We start from the raw sequence: 18,287 nt of genomic DNA on the forward strand, positions 1-18,287 counted from the left end.
AAAAACAAGCATTGGCAATGCCAATAGTTTTGGCGTTTACTGCATTTTTTAATTTTGCATTTATAGGCACCAGGGTGCAAGGAAGCATAGTGCACAGTATTAAATGAGGATGTGATAAGGGGTGCAGGTGTGCAATAGAATGAGATGGGGAATAGAGCAACGTTGGACGCCATTGATAGAGGGTGCCGATGATGAGCAAGAGGAAATATGAGCGAGAAAGGGTAAGCAAAAAAAGCAAGAGTGTGAGAGGAAGGATGAGAGGGGATAGGGAGAATAAGTAAGGTGGGTGGATGGGGGAATAGAGGGGGTAGGGTGGGTGTGTGGGAATAAATGGTGTAGGGTAAGTGGCGTTAGAGAGAGGGGGTATGGGGCATAGTCGGAGTGAAGAGAGGGGTTAGTGATAAAAAGAGAAAGAGGAGGTAGGATGGGTGGATGGGGTAGAGAGAGAGGGGAAGGGGTGCACAGCAGTAGAGAGAGGGGGTAGTGTGGGTTGGTGGGGGTAGATAGAGTGAGGGTATTGTGGGTGGAGGTAGAGAGAGTGGGGGTAGGATAGGGGATAGAGAGGTGGTTCCACAGTGGGTAGGGGTAGAGAGAGTGGGTGGGGTAGAGAGAGTGGGTTATGCAGACAGTGGGGTGAATGGGAGTAGTGAGAGTGGGGTAGAGATAGTGGGGTTTGGGGGAGTAGAGGGAGAGGTGGGTAGAGAGAACGGGGGTAGGGTGGGTGGAATTGGCTAGAGGGAGTGGGGGTACAGAGTTGCGGTAGGGTGGGTGGTGATAGAATAAATGGGGGTAGGGTGGGTGAGAGAGTAGGGTGGGTGTCTGTAGGTTGAGTGTTGGGGGCAGATCGAATGGGGTTAGGGTGGGTGGGGGTGTGGGGTTACAGAGAGTGAGAGTAGGGTGGAGTGGGATATACATATGGAGGGTAGGTTTGGTGTGGGTAGATAGATTGGGAATAGGTTTGATGGATTGGGTAGAGTGAGTTGGCAAGAGAGAGTATGGGTAGGTGGTCCAAGGGGGATAGGGAGTGTGGATAGGGTTGGTGGGAGGGGGTAGAGAGAGTGGTTGGGAAGGGGTAGAGAGAGTGGGCAGGGGTAGAGGAGTAGAGAGAGTGGAGGTAGGGTGGGTGGCAGTAAAGAGAGTGTGGGTAGGGTGTGGGTAGCGAGAGTGGGGGTAGGGTATGTGTGTTAGGGTGGAGAGAGTGGGGATATGTAGAGAGAGTGCGGGTGGGTGGGTTAGGAACAGTGGGGGTAGAGAGGGTGGGTGGAGTACTGCACATTAGTTGCGTTCACTGACAGGCCAGAATATTGCAATCCCTCACCCACAGATAACACTTCTGCACAACCTCCTTACCTGAAACCACAACATAGTTCAGCACTGGTGTGTCGTTTTCGTCTGCATCGCAGCAGCCGGGCTAAGCACCTCATTACAAAAAAGGAAGCACAGTGGTGTCAGTAGAAACCAAGCAAATTCCGCTCCCCAAAGACCCCATGCCACACACACACCCCTACTAGCAGACCGCGGAGGCATGGGAGCTTTGTAGTCCATCTCACGCCAGGGAGGGCGATCTCTCTGGGATGCAACAGGGAAATGCTCGCAGCATACGTGTGCTGTCCAACTTGGAATGGGTTTGGTCAGGTGATCAGGGACCTTGGCAGGAAAGCAAATAAAATAGACCCCCCTCACACCCTTCCTCCAAAGTGGGCAAATGGAAACATTTCGGGAATAACATTTTCACCAAACTCGATTTTCCCGTTTAGTACGTCTCTCCTCAAAGGCAACCGCAATTGTGCTCTTAAAAGTTAGTTAAAGGTCTTGTCTGCTAATCACACACGAGAGAATCGCGTTTTCCTATGTGGCGAGCACATCCGAATTCCGCCCAAGCAAGCCGTATTGGCTCTCCCACCTTAGCACGGCTTGTTTGACAACTCTCCGCACGCATTGCTGCTAATTGCGCGTGTGTTCTTTGTCATTTTCCATTAAACCTGGGGTGAGGTGTGCAGTCGGCAGCTTCAGTGCCCACATGCATGTAGTCCTTCCGGACTTCACCCCAGGATCCCAGTGCATCACAGTCACGGTATGTGTGAGCTAAGGCGGAAGCAGCCCTGGTGCCGAAGTGCATTGTTCATGTCCCTATTCCAAGCTTGGATCTTGGTTTAGGTTTACATGAACTATTTGTGAAAATGTATTATTAGCATTATTGTTATTATTATTTCAAGAGCACATCTATGGCTCGTTGTTTCTGCCCTTCACTCATTCAGGAGTGGCAAGCGGTATCCAGTACTTTTAGTGTACAAATATTCATAGTTCCCACTTTTCATTGTAGAAAAAGTAATTTCAAACAAATTCACATACGATGTATACATTTGTAAAAATGGTACAGGCCACAGAGCCCTGGCATGATCCAAAAGCCCCCACAGGGGCGTTCCGGCGAGGAATCCTATTATCTTCCAGACTAAACATTTCTATCACCAGGTATCATCTGGGAAAAAAATGCACTCCTGCGGCTGGGACTGGAAAACACAGGAAACAAAATGGCTAACTTAGAGAAACAAACGTACACCGCGCAGCCCATCAGGTGCTCCTACATCAAAAACACTGACCAATCCCCCAAAAGTCACTAAATGTACATGTTCAGTGCCATTTTAAACCAAAACATACTATTACACTATCTTGTTTATTTTTAAAGAAAAATACTCTAAAATGTGTAACATAACTTGACATAACATAACTTGAAACCTGCAATAAATACATTTTAAAGTCAAATAACTTTTAAATAACATCAACAGGTGGCAGCCGCCATTTTGAAAATAAAAATAGCTGTCAAAATCACTACATATTAGAAATTCTAAGAGTGCAGAACGAGGTGTGGTTGGAGAGAAAATGGGTGGGAATGGGGAGAAAATCTACAGATTTCACTTATAAGTGGGTGTTAAATGGGTGGGACACATAGCCACACTACATAAATCCATACTCATATGTCATCTGCATTGAAAAGCATTACAAACCTACATTCAAAGCCCCTATTTCAAGCTCTTCTGTTAAAGCTCTACTTTTAATGACAATAGTTTTGGCTTTATAGGTAGTGCTTTCAGCGCCACCTACTAGCCAAAACTAACAATACATAGCATTACCCAGGACATGAAGGTGCTCTGGCTTATGTCTGAAGTGACAGATTACGAGCTGAGTAAAGAAAACGGGAGACTAGGATATAAAATGAATAGAGCAGAACTAAGGATGGTAAAGGATGACTGTATAAGTGAAAACGGGGATGGCACTGGTGTGCTTACTGGTATGATAAGCAGCAATTTGGCTGTTTACCAAAGTGGGGAACTGCGGGTCATTGTACGTGAAGGGCAGTCAGTAAGTAGTGGTCATAGTGACATGTCATATCGCTGGCAATGCAATTTGTGGTGATGCTGCATATGGACGCCTTAGAATATATTGCATGACATCCAAATGGCGCATATTGTGACCACTTTTTTGTGTGCTGATGTAGTTTGCCTTGAGAGCAATTTAGGTTGGCTGGAATGGGGGTGTGTGTGGTGTTGATACACATCTTGCTGGCAGAAGTTTAATAAGAGAGATGGCAGAGGTGCCTAAGGGATATGCAGCCCATCTGTCCCCTCTTAGAAAGAATGGAAAATGCAGGGTGTAGCCAGGTGGCCAGCATATGTGAGAAGTGGAAAACGCATGTTAGAGTAAAAACAACATGAGGATGTATTCGGTAATTCAGTTTGGACAAAACAGATTTTAGGGGCTGGTGTTAAGTGAACAAAAGATGTGCGCACTGCTGTTACCTGAAAAGGTTCTGTTCAGTAGCAAGTCTATTATTTTAGAAAATAAATAATTTCATGGTCCATGTCTGCTTCCGCATGTGATCTAATATACATCCATAAACATGACTTCCTGCCAGGACAATGGAACAAGGACATATTCGAACTCTTTGCCCCAAGAAGCAAAATGTTGTGCACACCCAGGTATTACTTACTTAAGGGAAGAACTCTGACGACAGGAAAAGCGTTTCATGAAAGAGACACCATAATTCGGGGAGAATCTCAAGAATGGCTGCACACCACACAGTTTACAGATCTTTTGAGATTTTGAAGAGGTACCCGGCCAGAACATAGTTAGACAATCATCGTATCAATGCCTCATCTATTTGCTAAAACTCCTGATCGACCAGCCACTACATACCATACCAAGCTAGAGAAAAAACTGAGGACATTGATGCGATGAACATTGTTGAGTCTACACACTTTAAAATGATGCTTAATAATAATAATATTAAAAGCAATAATAACAATGAGGGTAGGTCTGGGGCAATGTGTTTGTCTTAGATGCAAGATGACACAGCGTCATGGGTTCGAATCCCATTCCCACGCTTAAAGGCTGGTCTCTGGCATGAAGAGCAATATAAATGGTCCATTGAATTCTTTTTAAAATATTGAATTTACAAATGACATTGAGCAATGTAAGTGCATGAAATTCATTATGATGACACTATTCACCTTTCAAAAGATTTATTCAGTAAAAAGATTCATTCCACAATGGGAATGGCAAACTTCACCTCTGCTAGTTCTGATAAAATAACATAAACCAATACTGAAGATGACAGCACGGCATCAGATCAGCAGTCAGCAATTCTTGCTTATAGACCTGTCTTAGACCAAAGCAGAAGATATTATAGAGGCAACACACATAAAAGTGCACAAAGAGTTACTCTCTCAAAGCCTACCCAGGAAGCATATATAATAAAGAAAAAAGACAAGAGGAAACAGATGAAAGTATAGGAGCTTGAGAACATCAACAACCAGAATCTTAAGCCATGAATCCCAGATCTTTAAACAGAGAGCATCAGGTCTCAACACAATGGCATAACTCTTGTGAATAACTAACTTGCAATGTCTAACATGGATGCTAACATGCTAACTAGCATGGATGCCTGCAGGCTATGGCGCGGTAGAAATAAATGCATAAACATATAAACAAACAAACAAACAAACAAACAAACAAACAAACAAACAAACACATAAATAAATAAATAAATAAATAAATAAATAAATAAATGTCATCATGTAGCCTCTCCAGCACAGAAACCAGTTTTGCAAAATGACTATTTTCTTTCTGATGACAATTGCAACTTCTACTATGCTCATAATCAGATAGCCCTTGCACCATAATAAACCACAACCTTCAAGGAAGTAGAGGGTATACATACATGCCTTGCCCTCACAGAAGTTAATTTCACCAGCATAACAGATATAATTCAGGAACTTGGTATCAACTGCTTTTATGCCAAACAGACATCTCTTAAATGTAAATCTACTTTTATCTGGCTTTAATTTAGGAAGATTAAACTAACAATCTTCAAGACTAAACAGGGAGAGAAAGTCAAGCCAACCAACAATCTTATGTATGAAATCCCAGGCCTTTGAAATAAAAGGTTTGATAAAATAAATGTGGTTCTCTTAAATTTTTATCATTAGGTTCTACTCTGAATTCTATTAATAGCCTATTCCAGAATTTTAATCTGACACCTTCAAGGTTGCATCCTCCATGTCAATTCTTTCTGAGGTTTAGTGCAAAGATTAACATGAGAGTGGCAGAATCACAGATTCCTCTTTGATTGATATCTGCATAGCATAGCTTTCATATAGGAAGGTCCAGTTTTAAATTGGGATGTGTGGACAATGCACAGAGAAACCAAAGCTTGTGTCATTGCGTCTCAAGAATTAATGCCAAATATACCTTTCAATGCCTTCTTCATCAAAGGGGTCAACTGATGAAGCGCATGCTTGCAAAGCCCGTGTAGGGACTATTACAATTATCCAACATAGTAAGCACCTGGTTGACACACATTTCTCTGTGCCATCAAATCATAAGGCAGCCCCATGCAGTTGATAATGCATTTTGTGCATGACAATATTTATTTGATGGATGCATGTGAGGCAACTGGCAAAATGTATTCACCAATTCTTAATTTCTTGGGAAGTGGTGGGGAATTCCAACTGATCTGGTTATGAGCATGGCACGGATCCTCAATTATGTAATCCTGTACACAGAATATCAATGGTTTAATCTAGAATGCTTTGCAAACCGAAAGTGATAGGTGCATTGTTTGAGTTTCTAGGATCAATTTCCAGCTACATCTTTAAATTACCACACAAACGATATGGTGGGGGTACATTCATCAAATAAGTCCCTAAGTGGTTTCACATGGATATTAAATAATCAGAGGCAATATTACAACCTTGTGGTACCTCACACACCAAGGGGAGTCAAAATCGAACCACCTATTTTGATTGGCGGCTTGGTGTTGAAGGTAACTAATGATTCACTACATGCCTAAAATCTGAATGCAAGTAATGATGCTTCCCAATTGTAAAGCATGATTAACAGGAGGCTGCTGAAAAGTTTACAAAGGCAAGCATCACTACTCTATTCTCTGACCTTGTGCTTCTAAGATGTGTATCTCATTTACAGCAGAATTGTTTCAGTAAACTTGTTTGAGCAAACGCCTGATTGATTAACATGCAGGAGTTTGTTAGTCCCGGAGAAATGAATCAGTTGATGGGATGCAATCAGATTTCATCATTGCGCCCAAGAAAGGGATAGTGGAAATATGATGCAAATGATCTGCTATAGTCAAATCACTATCGAGCATCTTTAGTAGCCAAGAATTAACACTACATCGGACGACATAGAGTATATCCCACAACTTAAGAATGCATTTCAAAGCACTGCAGTGGGCTGTGTTCATACCCTGAGTGATAGTATCGGTAGGTTAGCTGGACATGGGTTGCATTATTCAGTTGATGCTTTCATATGTTTAGTCAGTGCTATTAGGGGTAAACCGAAATGCGGGACCAGTCACCAGAGTCACTGGACACTCTGCTATGAATGTTCTCTTACTCTTCTCTTGAGTTTTACATTAAAAAGAAAAACTCTGAAAATGTATTTGTTAGTTCCATTTAAGGCAAGGGGTATACATTAGATAAGGATGCCTTCTTTCAGAATACATTCGGAACATGTCTGCTAAAGGTTTATCAACATTGTTTAGGACTTACTCAATTTCCTCCCCACATTTCTGATTTCTCATTTTATCTCATCCAGCTCCAATTCAAAACATGTATTTCCATCTTCATCATATGCTGGTTTCTTTCAAACGCATATAGGGCAATGCCGTCTAAGCTCCTCAACAGTTCAGGTTCAAGCTTTGTGATCAGCACTTCTGAACAGGTCAGACCATATGTCTGGAATTACTCTAAAAGTGATGTCTAGTAAGGTGTTTTTACCAATCAATACCAATCAATTTGATATTTTGATCTGTATGCTCTGGTCCTGGGTATTATCTTTAGGCAATTAGGGGTTCCATGCTTTGGTATAAGGTGGCAGTCATTCCAGATACAGATGAATGACTTTTTTTTACCACTGTATGTCCTAATGCTAATAAGCAATGATATTAGCAATAGAGCAAACTTGGCTCTGGTGCATGCATTAATTAAAAAAATGTTTTTGCGCTAGGGTAATGTTTACCCATTGTTTATACCATGTAACATTTCAATTGCATTGGAGGAAAGTTCCTTTAATATGACTCACGGAGCCCAGGAAATCCTCATGGACCAAGGAGCAAATGGGTAAGCAATGAATAAAGTGTGTTAGAATTTGTAAAAACTCCATGTAACTATAGGTGATGTAAAAAGAGCCATGAGGAGGTTATACACCTCAATATGTGTTTTTCTATACTAGGAATGTGAACTTGGACTTTGACACTAGGTCCTCTTAGATTAGACACTTGCATATGATTGTTGCACAATCATACTGACACAGACCAAGATCTAGCCCTATTTTGTTTTATTGGCAACCCATAGAAAAGACAGGATGTAACCCAGAGGATGGACCCTTGGCATAACCCAGAGGTTCAACCTTTGAATCGCAGTTAGAATGGACCAGGTTTGGTATTCACTCCAATAAGAATCTCTGTTATTTCGTTATACAAAACAACAGTTTTAGGAATGCAATAACAAGGCTGTTTTTCAATCCTGCCCTTCACACACTCTGACCAAATGAAACGCTCCTCGCAGATCTAGTTTTGGAAAAAAAAACTTAGTTTGACGTACCTGGTTCTTGGAGTATGGGGATGAGTGGAAGAGGATACCTATTCTTGACCATCAATTTGTTGATTGCCCTATAGTCGATGCATATCTGTATCTCCATATATTTCTTTGGAAACAAAAAAGGGTGGGGGGGCGATACCAGAATGGTGGAATGTTGGATAACCGTGTTCTTTAAGTATGCCTCAATATATATTCCTTTAGCTGTGCATTCCCTGCCTCAGTGAGGGCATAGACCCTGCTACATGGCAATGCTGCCCCATCCACAAGATCAATTCAACAATCAAAGGATGTTTGCTTGGGCAAAGTCTCTGCTGCTGCTTTACTAAACACATCAACATATTCCTCATATTCTGCCTGTAGTACTGATGTTTAGACACAGCCCATACTATTGTGTGGGACAAACAAGGCTAACACAGCTTCCGTATGTGAGTGGGTAGCAGTGTTTTGCACAGTACATGGAGGTAAAACTCACAGTTTGTACAGCCCAGTCACTTACAGGGTTGTGTGTGGCCAACCATGCATATCTAAAATAATGCTGAATTGGGGGACTGCAATTAGACTGAAATGTAGATGTTCTGTGTGATACTGACACAGTATTAAAGTGGTTCTGTGTGAATTTTTACTGGTCCACATATCAACAGCAACCCATTCACTGAACTCACTAACTCTGTGGTCTTTTTTGGTTTCTGTGATTAATTTGAGGTTTTTGGTAGACTCCACACCTATGAAGTTGCCCTTGGCTCCGGAATCCGGAGTGGAGCTAATCTCCACATGCTCAGTGGTCGCCACTGGTATAGTAATGTGTAGTACTACGGTTTGCACTGTGTTGGTCACTGAATGGGAGTTCTAATCCATGCTGTCTTTAAGCCGCCAGACTGTGTCATTTCCTGCCTTCTTGGGTTAAGCTGTGCAATCCCTCATAAAGTGGCCAGCCTTGTCCCAATAAGACAGAATGTATTCTTCCGTCTGTGGATAGCAATCCAGGTATGCCCCCGATTTCATGGGCTGAAGCGCATCAGATGATTTCACCATCTTGGCCTGGTTAAGGTGAACCAAAGATTATTTCCCTTTCCACTTCCTCCTGTCCTTTTTTTTCCTCAGGCCACTCTGCTTTGACAACTAAACAGTTGATTTTGGTAATGCAAGTGGCCAGGCCCTTACCTACCTGTTTCAAGGTGAAGAGCTCTCTGTCTAGCACCAAAGTGGTCATACAGCGATTAAATATTCTTCTGAACTCGTCCTTGAGGTCCGCCCATCTGTACAGCAGGGGATCATCAGTCTGGATAAGATTGGGTGGCTCAGGTTGCGTCATCTCCCATCAGATATAATATCACAAAGGTGGTGCAAGCCTGAGGGGATGTAAATGTGGTGGGGCTGGCAAGGAAGTGTAACTGGCACTTAGTAAGGAAAGTTTGAAACCATCTAGGGTGCCTCACACAGTGATCTGGCAGTACTATGGGATATTTTTGGTTTCTGTGATTAATTTGAGATTTTTGCCACACTCCACATCTATGAAGTAGCTCTTTGCTCCAGATTCCAGAGTGGCCTGTGTCTCCACATGTACAAGACCACCAATATCATTATCTGTGGGAGTATGGTTTGTAATGTGTTGGCCACTGAATGGGAGGTCTCATCCATGATTGTGGTTGATGCACTAACCTTCAAGCTGCCAAAATGTGTCGTTTCGTGCCTCCTTAGGTTTAGCTGTGCAATCCCGCACGAAATGGCCGACTTTGCCACAATAATGACACAATTTATTCTTACGCCTATTGCCCCTTTCATCTGCAGATAGCGAGATAGCGATCCAGGTACTCCCCCGATTTCATGCGCTGAATTGCATCAGATGATTTCACCACCTTGGCCTGTTTAAGATGAACCATGGATTGTTTCCCTTTCCACTTTCTCCTGTCCTGTTTTTGCTCTGTATTTTGGTGGTCCAAGTGGAGGACCAGATCTATCATAGCACTGCAGGTTCTGGGTTGTTTGTAAATTTGTGCGATTACTTCTATTAGCTCATCTCAGAGGCCATGGTAGAACAGGGCTAACCTCTTTTCCTCAGGCCACCCTACTTTGACCACCAAACTGTTGAATTTGTTAATGTAAGTGGTCAGGCCCTTACCACCCTGTTTCAAGGTGAGGTGCCCTCTGACTAGCGCGAAAGCGATCGTACAGCGATTAAATATTCTTCCCAACTCATCCTTGAGGTCCGCCCATCTGTACAGCAGTGGATAATCATTTTGGATAAGGTGGGTGAGGGGGATGGCCCAGTTTGCGGCGTCTCCCATCAGATATAATATCACAAAGGTGGTACGAGCCTGAGGGAATGCAAATGTGGTAGGCTTGGCAAGGATGTGTAACTGGCACTTAGTCAGGAAAGTTTGAAATCCTCTAGGGTGTCCCACAGAGCATTCTGGCAGTGCTAAGGGGATTGACAGGTCTTGCATTACTTGGATGGCTATGGATGACCTGGTGCTGCACCTGAGTCAATGGGTGTGGTTAACTCGTTGGCCTGCTAGCTCCAGTGGATAGGGATGTGGTTTGAGTTATCAACTGTCGAACCTGTGCTGCCATGGCAGTAGATTCAGCCCTGGTCCATCCTGCCCGGTCATAATAACAAATACTCAGGCTTGTTGTTCTGTCACATCGCCATGTGGTCTTCACAGAAGCAGGATGTACCAGTATCAACCACCCCACCAGCGGTGCCCCAGCTGCACAGGTGATGATACTGTATGGCCAAAGAACAGAGGGTTACGATATCATTGTTAAAATAGGGTTGGGATTTTAAGGTAACCGGAAAGAGGGTTAGGAAGCAGTAGAGGATGGGTTAGGGGATGTAGGGTAAAGAATGCCTTGTTTCCATTTTTTTGGAGACTCCATGCACACCTGATGTCCCTTATGTAGTTGGTGCCATTTACCTCACAAGTACCCAACCAAAGCTTACAACTGGTCTTTCCCTTTCATCTGGAAACCAGTTGTTCCCACTGGTTCAGAAACTCACCAGTTACACCCACTGGTAATTACCGTCATTAGCAGTGAAGAAACATGTACATGACAACATTAGCATTAGCAAGAAGAAACAACATTAAATAAAATATGTCTGTTAGTGGTTTATTTCAGTGCCATTCATGAATACTTATCTGTATTCATCGGAGGTGCAGAGCTGTTGGGAGTAGAGGTGACATCCAAGAACAGGAAAGTAAGTCTGTGTTCCTCTAAGGAAGGAGGTGTATGTAGTCAATACACATGATAATTCACACAATGGCATAGGACGTTTAACAGACAAATGGGCACCTGTAATGGCATGTGACTGCTACATGCAAGAGCTGCCCTTCATGTCATGGTAATCACAACTAGAGTGTGTCTTTAATCGCATGAGATTGATACATGTAAGGGTGCGATTATTGGCACGATAATCACACCAACAGTAATGGCACACCCTGACTCTCCATTTGAGTTAAGTGCAGCAGCGCTGGCAATTAGCTGTCAGATACAGTGGGGTGGTGGATGTAGGAGTGCCCTGCGGGTGATCAAGTGTACATCAGCACTTTCAGCGTGTGCCAGAGCAGCACAGAGGGTGAGGGCAGGTACTGTTCGGTGGAAGGCACGGAGATGCCGCACAGTTGTATCTCTACTTATGTCCTGGTGTGGCCAGAGCTTAAGATGCCCAGCTACACCCCAAGATGGCCACCACACCGGCATTCTGGGACTTGTAGTCCTGGTAGGTTTTTTGCAGACGAGAGTCCTCAAGGGATTTCCTGTTGGCACCAAAAGGGGTACCCTCTTATACCCTGTGCCTCGCCTGACAGGGTGTGGCCAGGGCCCCCAATATTGCCTACTGCAACCATATGAAGTTATTTGGTCTTTTGGTCCGTGGAAGGTCAGTGGTTAGGATTTGATTCTGTCTCTGGGGTGAACCATGACAGTGTGGGGGTATAGAAGGGGAGAAAGATAAGGAGTAGCTAGGCCATAGAGGTATTTAAAGATTATAGTGAGGAAAATTAAAAAGCAGATGAGATCCAAAGGATAGATATTGAAGACAGTGTGGAGCAGAGGAGATAGAGTCATGACGGAATATCAACCATAGGACACAAACAGAAGAGTGATAGACAGAACAAAGAGGAGCAAGATGAACAGCAGGAAGACCAACAAGAATACAAGAACAGTAAAAGAGTCAGGAGAGACAAAAGAGACAAAAGAAGAGATGAGAAGTTTAGAGGCAGGAAAGGTGAGGAACAGATGGTCCTTCCAGATGGTATACAATTGGTAGCGGCATGAGCGTGAAATACTCCAAATATGAATAGAGAAATAAAGTGAGAAAACAAAGACAACATTCCGATTATGTGAGGTGGAGGAAATGGACAAACAGGATTTTAGAAATATAGGGAGAGGTGATACTGAAGGGGGAGTTAGCATTTTCAGAAAAAAAGAACCTCAGTTTCAGAGTTGTTGGAAGTGGAGATAACGAGAGGACATCCATGCTTGTATTGGGAGAAGAGAGGACGAAAAAGAAGAAGGAATAGAATCATTAAAGGAGGAGGAGGATATAAAGATTTGAAAATCAGCAGGATAGGAGAACCCAAAGGAAGGGATAAGAAACCCAAGAGAAGAAGTATAGAGGGAAACGAAAAGGGGGCCAAGGACAGAGATCCTTGACTTCCTCCTTCTGAGCACTTCAAATGGAACTAAACGGGTACTGGCAAGGAGGGATAGTTTGTACACTGCCAGTGCCCTCTTCACTTCCTCTTCCCAGTTCTTGCCCACCTAAATAGCTATTCATACAGCCTCCAACAGTGTCTGATTTAACCTCTCCACTTCCCCATTCATTTCTGGATGAAAAAGATATAGGCCCTCATTACAAGTCAGGCGTTAAGGGGTTAACGGCGCCGTAAAGAGAGTCGGCGCCGTTAAACCCTTAACGCCTGATTACAAGTGTCCCTTTGCGGGTTGGTGTTTAACGCCTGCTTTTAGCAGGCGTTAAAAATCCAACCCGCAAAGGGACTTTGGAGCTAATTACGGCACCGTAATTTACGGTGCCGTAATTAGCGCCTTCCCCATTCCCATTATGCCCTATGGGGGCAAAAATGGGAATGGGGAAGGGGCCATGGTGAATGGGGAATTACCGCCCCGCCAACCTTGGAATGGGGCGGTAATTCCGCCATCCACCATGGCGGAGTCAGTGAGTTACCGGCATGGACCATGGTGCTAGTAGCACCATGGTCCACCGCCTGACTCGTAATGAGGGCCATATTGTTATGTGACACACTCCTATGTCCCGTAGAAATGACTGTAGTGTGACATGTTTAAAGGACACCATTATCGGTAAACAACTTAACCGGAAATCGAACTTGATTGAAAACCCCCTCCAGAATTGTCACCACTGCCCTCAGTCCGTCCTATTAACCACTAGAGTTTTGACCCACTTGAAATAAAGATCAATTAGGACAAGGATGAACCATATAGTGGCCCTATGCCACATATTCCCAAGGAAAGATTGTCAACTCCATGGGCCTTAGTGGTTGTGTCTGCATCTTTAGGTCTATGTCCCTATCTTGACACCTCTCACATTTTCTTTCTATGTTTTCAACATCATCATCTATTACAGGCCTCCAATAATCCCCTTGCCAACTGCCCTCAGTCTTTGTCATCCCCAAATGGCCTTCATGACATGCTCCCAAGATCTTACACTAAGCTCATTTAGGCGGCACAGCCTTACTCCCTTTGCAAATAAACCCTGCATAGACACAAAGTTCTTCCCTGCCCTGAAGAAAAGCCTAAGAAGTTCATAGACTGGAGCTCCACCCCAGCATCTTTATACTGTGAGTCTGACTTCACTAAGCAATTAATTTTCCGCTAGCACGATATTCCACTCCTCCTCACTGGCAATTCTGCCTCCCACCTGAAACAGTGTTCACCAACCTCAAACTCCTTTTCATCATTCTCTTCTTCTTTAACCTCCACTTCCTCCTGTCTAGATAAGAATCAATCTGTCACATTCTCTTCCCAGGAATGTGTTTTACTGACACCTCATGTGCTTGCAAGGAAGTAACCCATTTCATGATCCTGAGGGACATACATTCGGGCCCTTTGTGGGAGAAGATGCCCACCAATGGATTGGGATTTGGTTCTAATGGTAAACCTCTTTCTCCATAGGCATAATAAGAATATACTCACAGTCCATATCACACTGAGGGCTCCATTTCAATCACTGAACTATTTTCTTCTGCTTGCTTCAATGTATGTGATGTACATTTGATAACCCTTTCTAGGGTGCTTGGGTCTTTTAATAAAACAATTCCCAACCCGATCTCTCTGGTATCCATCATAATCAAACACTCACACTCTGTATTAAAACAGGACAGAGTGGGTACCGCCCACCATGGCTCTCTTCTTATCAACAAATTAACCACTACAATCCTCCGACCATACATATTCAAAATTATTTCATGCATAGCTGGCACATGTTCCTACACCTGTCTGAAAAATGTGGTACAAATATCGAATAGCACTCTTCTGTTCCCATACATTATATCACATTTTGTCAATTTCTGGAGATGGTGAGGTTCTCAATTGCTCTTACTAGGCTCCTTCTTTGTCTCCACACCATCACTGCTCCACCTATTCCCAAAATAGTCTATGGAGTTCTCCCTAAAGTAACATTTCTACTTCTTCAGGGTAGGTCCTGACTCCCTAAAGATTAGCAAAACTGATTACAGTCATGTTACTTTTCAGTCTCATTCAACACCAGAATGTCATCATGGAACCATCCAATTACCAAACAGAGAGTGCATTATACTTTGGAGCACTGTGGCCATGGAAACTAGTCCAGAGGGTATCCTCTTAAACAGGAATTTCTCTTCTGATGAAATGAAATTGGTATATGTTTGTGACACCGGTGAAACTTGATTGGATGGTACACTGAGGCTAAGTGAAGATGAATTTGGCACTGCCAACTAGACTCACTAGCTCCCCAATGTTAGGAAGTGGAAATCAATCTTCAACTATGCACTTGTTCACTGCAGTGAGCACAACAAACAAAGGAATCTGCACATTTTCTTTTCTCATAACTACAATGGGGGAGGATCACTTAGTTGCCTCAAATGGCTCAATTACCCCCCGGCTCCTAAAGCTCCCTCCGTTGCTTTGCAAGGTCCTCACAAACTAATGGGAACACTTCTAACTGGGGCAACAACTTGCTCCAAATTGGGTCTCAATTTCAAATCAAATCAGTTAAAGTTTGTTTCGGTAAGACACAACAAATTACATCATAATATCCATTAAAACATTAAACTAATAAAATCATCATAAAAGCTTCCGAACAAAACTATAAAATCATGAACAGTCAGAGTTTAATAAAAGTTCTCTTAATGACAATGTATGCTTTAGGAACATCAAAACGGCTCACCCCACCTGAACCAAATTTGCCCATAACAGACAATACAATGCAAACTCATAACAACGAAAGCAACAGACCTGAAAAATGGGCTTCAATGTGTGTCCTGTAATCCCTGAAAAAGTAGGACAAAATAAAAAAATGAGCCAGCAAAAGGCACATGACTGGTCCACACTCCCTTTAGAACAAACCGATGAAACTGCTCTCAAATATAAACAGTTAAATCAGGCCCTTAAAACAGGAAAGTGATGGGACCAGTGATCAGATATTTTTGAAGGCTGGAGGCTGTAATATTCAGATGTGCCCTGTTGGCTGGCTTCATGAGCTCCAGAGAGTCTCTTCTGGCCAGACTTTGAAGCCCTCCCCGCTTCGCCCAACCTCATTTTACGTATCTGAGCTATGGGATCAAGTAGCCCATTAATTTCTGGGTCAAAAAGGCTTTAGTATTCCCCCAAATCCTACGCCAATGGCTAGCGGGTAAGTATGCGGTCAGATAGCCCAGAAACGGGCTGCCAAACTCTCGCTGAGCTACAAAGTTGGGGGTATACGCAGACAGCCCCAAAATACTCTTTAAAAAAATCATTCTCAGTCACTTGGATGGGCTCCAGCTTGCCATATCTTGTCATAGAAGTGGCTTTACCATGGTATACTTCCAGCACAATTTATATCAGCTTCACTTTAAACAAACCAAAGCTCTGATTACCCCTCCCCCCCAATTGCCTGCTTAAATCTTTGTGACTGCTTCTCAACGTGTGCCTCTTTCCCAAAATGTGCAGGAAATCTCACCCCCAGATAATCAAAATGAATCACTTTTGGGATTGGCTCTGCTTTGCAGAAGCTAGCTGAAATCCTTAGGGGACGCTCCCCCCCCCACAACAAACCAGAATGGCTAACTTCTGGGCATTTATCTTAAGCCCTCGAGTGTCCATAAAACAGGAATAATCATTAAACAAGCATTGTAATAATCTAGGGGTTTGGGCTAATTAGACTATCTCATCATCATAGGCAAGCAAAGGCAACCGCCTGTTGCCAAACCTAGGGAAGTCAGAGGAAGATTTCAATAGATGTTCATATAAGCCGTTGGTATAAAGACAGAAAACCAAGGGACGCAGTGATGGCACATGCCTCATATCACCTGGTAAGTAGGGGTGCCCTGTCCACCATCTTTGCTCCTAACTTGAGCCCCTGTAGAGAGGTGCAAACTCTCCATTAGGTCCACCAATGCAACTGGGCAATTCATGAACCTAAGAGCACTCCACAAATTGACATGGTTGACCTTATCAAGTGCTGATATCAGATCCATGAAAGCCTCCTTGATAAACAGTGAGTGTGCTTTTATCAAATTAAGATTCACAACTTGGTCTGCTGTTCCCACACCTGGCCTAAAGCCGAACTGAATAGGGGAAACAATGTTTGAACTCTAGAACCAAGACTCTAGCCTCCCTAAAATAGCCCATCCCAAGATTTTAAATACTGTGTCTAACACGAAAATCAGTCTATAGGATGCTGGCTGCACCCTTGGTCCCTTTTTGTTTTTTGGGCAGATCAATGCACAAGACCAGAAGGCTTAAATAGGGCCTCCAGCACAAACAGCATTAAAACCCATAGTCAAAACAGAGTCCCACATGTGCGGCTGTTCAATAAATAAATCTGCAGGGACATTATCAGGGCCAGGGCCCTGTTCCTATCATGGCTGTTAATAGCCAGCAGAACTTCTTCCACTGTGAAGATAATGTTGTCCTCTATATCACATGAGAATACTTTAGTGCCCAAACTGTATTGGCCATCGATATAACTGCTCACAAAGTTGTTGCTAAATAGGGAGGAATAGTGAGCTATGCATGACATTTCTGAAACCATCAAAGACTGCCTATGTGACAAACATTTAGAAAAAGGTCTCTTGCTAACAATTTCCCCAAAACGTTTAGCGTTGTTGGTAACAGAGGAGTTGATCCATTCTTCCCATGTCTCCCCTTCAATTTCATGCTGGCATTCTTATAAGCAGCACAGGCCCGATTATATTGAGCTTTGCGGACAAGGGGTTCCTCAGGTTTCTTAGCAGGGGAGACTTTCGTTTTGAACACTCTGAATTGAACGACCTAGGATAAGGACTACCCTTCCTTTTGCCCACCCTCAAAGTGATTGTGGGCGAAAGGTTGGAAAAAAGAAGTGTTAAATCTGACCAAATGACCACCCGATCCACACTGCCACTGAGGAGCCTTTCCAGAATCTGACGATTGTCTCTGACAATAGCCCTCAACAAACACTGACAATCCATTGATTGCTATTTCAGCCAGTGGTACAGGGCAGCTGTAGGCATCCCTTCAGGACTGGTCAGACCTGCCAGATACAACTTGCCCACAAGTCTAAATTGCAGCTGGACGGGGAGATGATCACTACCTAAATCATTCAATATCCTAAACTTGCTAACATAAATCTAAAACTTGACTGGAGCGGAACAATAATCAATAGTTGACCATCCTAAAGAAGAGAGAAAAGTGAAGATCCCCGGGGCATCCTTGGCAAAACTTTCCAGAGCCTAGCCCCCTTCCTGCAGGTTCTAGCATCATCCTAACAGGAGGCAGAATACCAGCCAACTCATCTTCCAGCGTGTCAAACAATATTTCATGGGGTTCACTACCCATCTTGGCATTGAAATCCCCCAAAATGAGAAATCCCCACCTAACTCACCAAGCCCTCCATAACAGAGGCTAAGGTTGATAGGCACTTTTTTGCCAAATTAGGCACTGGGGGCTGTTATAAAAATTAACCACTAACAC

The sequence above is a fragment of the Ambystoma mexicanum genome, chromosome 1q (assembly GCF_040938575.1).
Source record: "Ambystoma mexicanum isolate Mex_15411 chromosome 1q, UKY_AmexF1_1, whole genome shotgun sequence".
NCBI classification, from domain to species: domain Eukaryota; kingdom Metazoa; phylum Chordata; class Amphibia; order Caudata; family Ambystomatidae; genus Ambystoma; species Ambystoma mexicanum.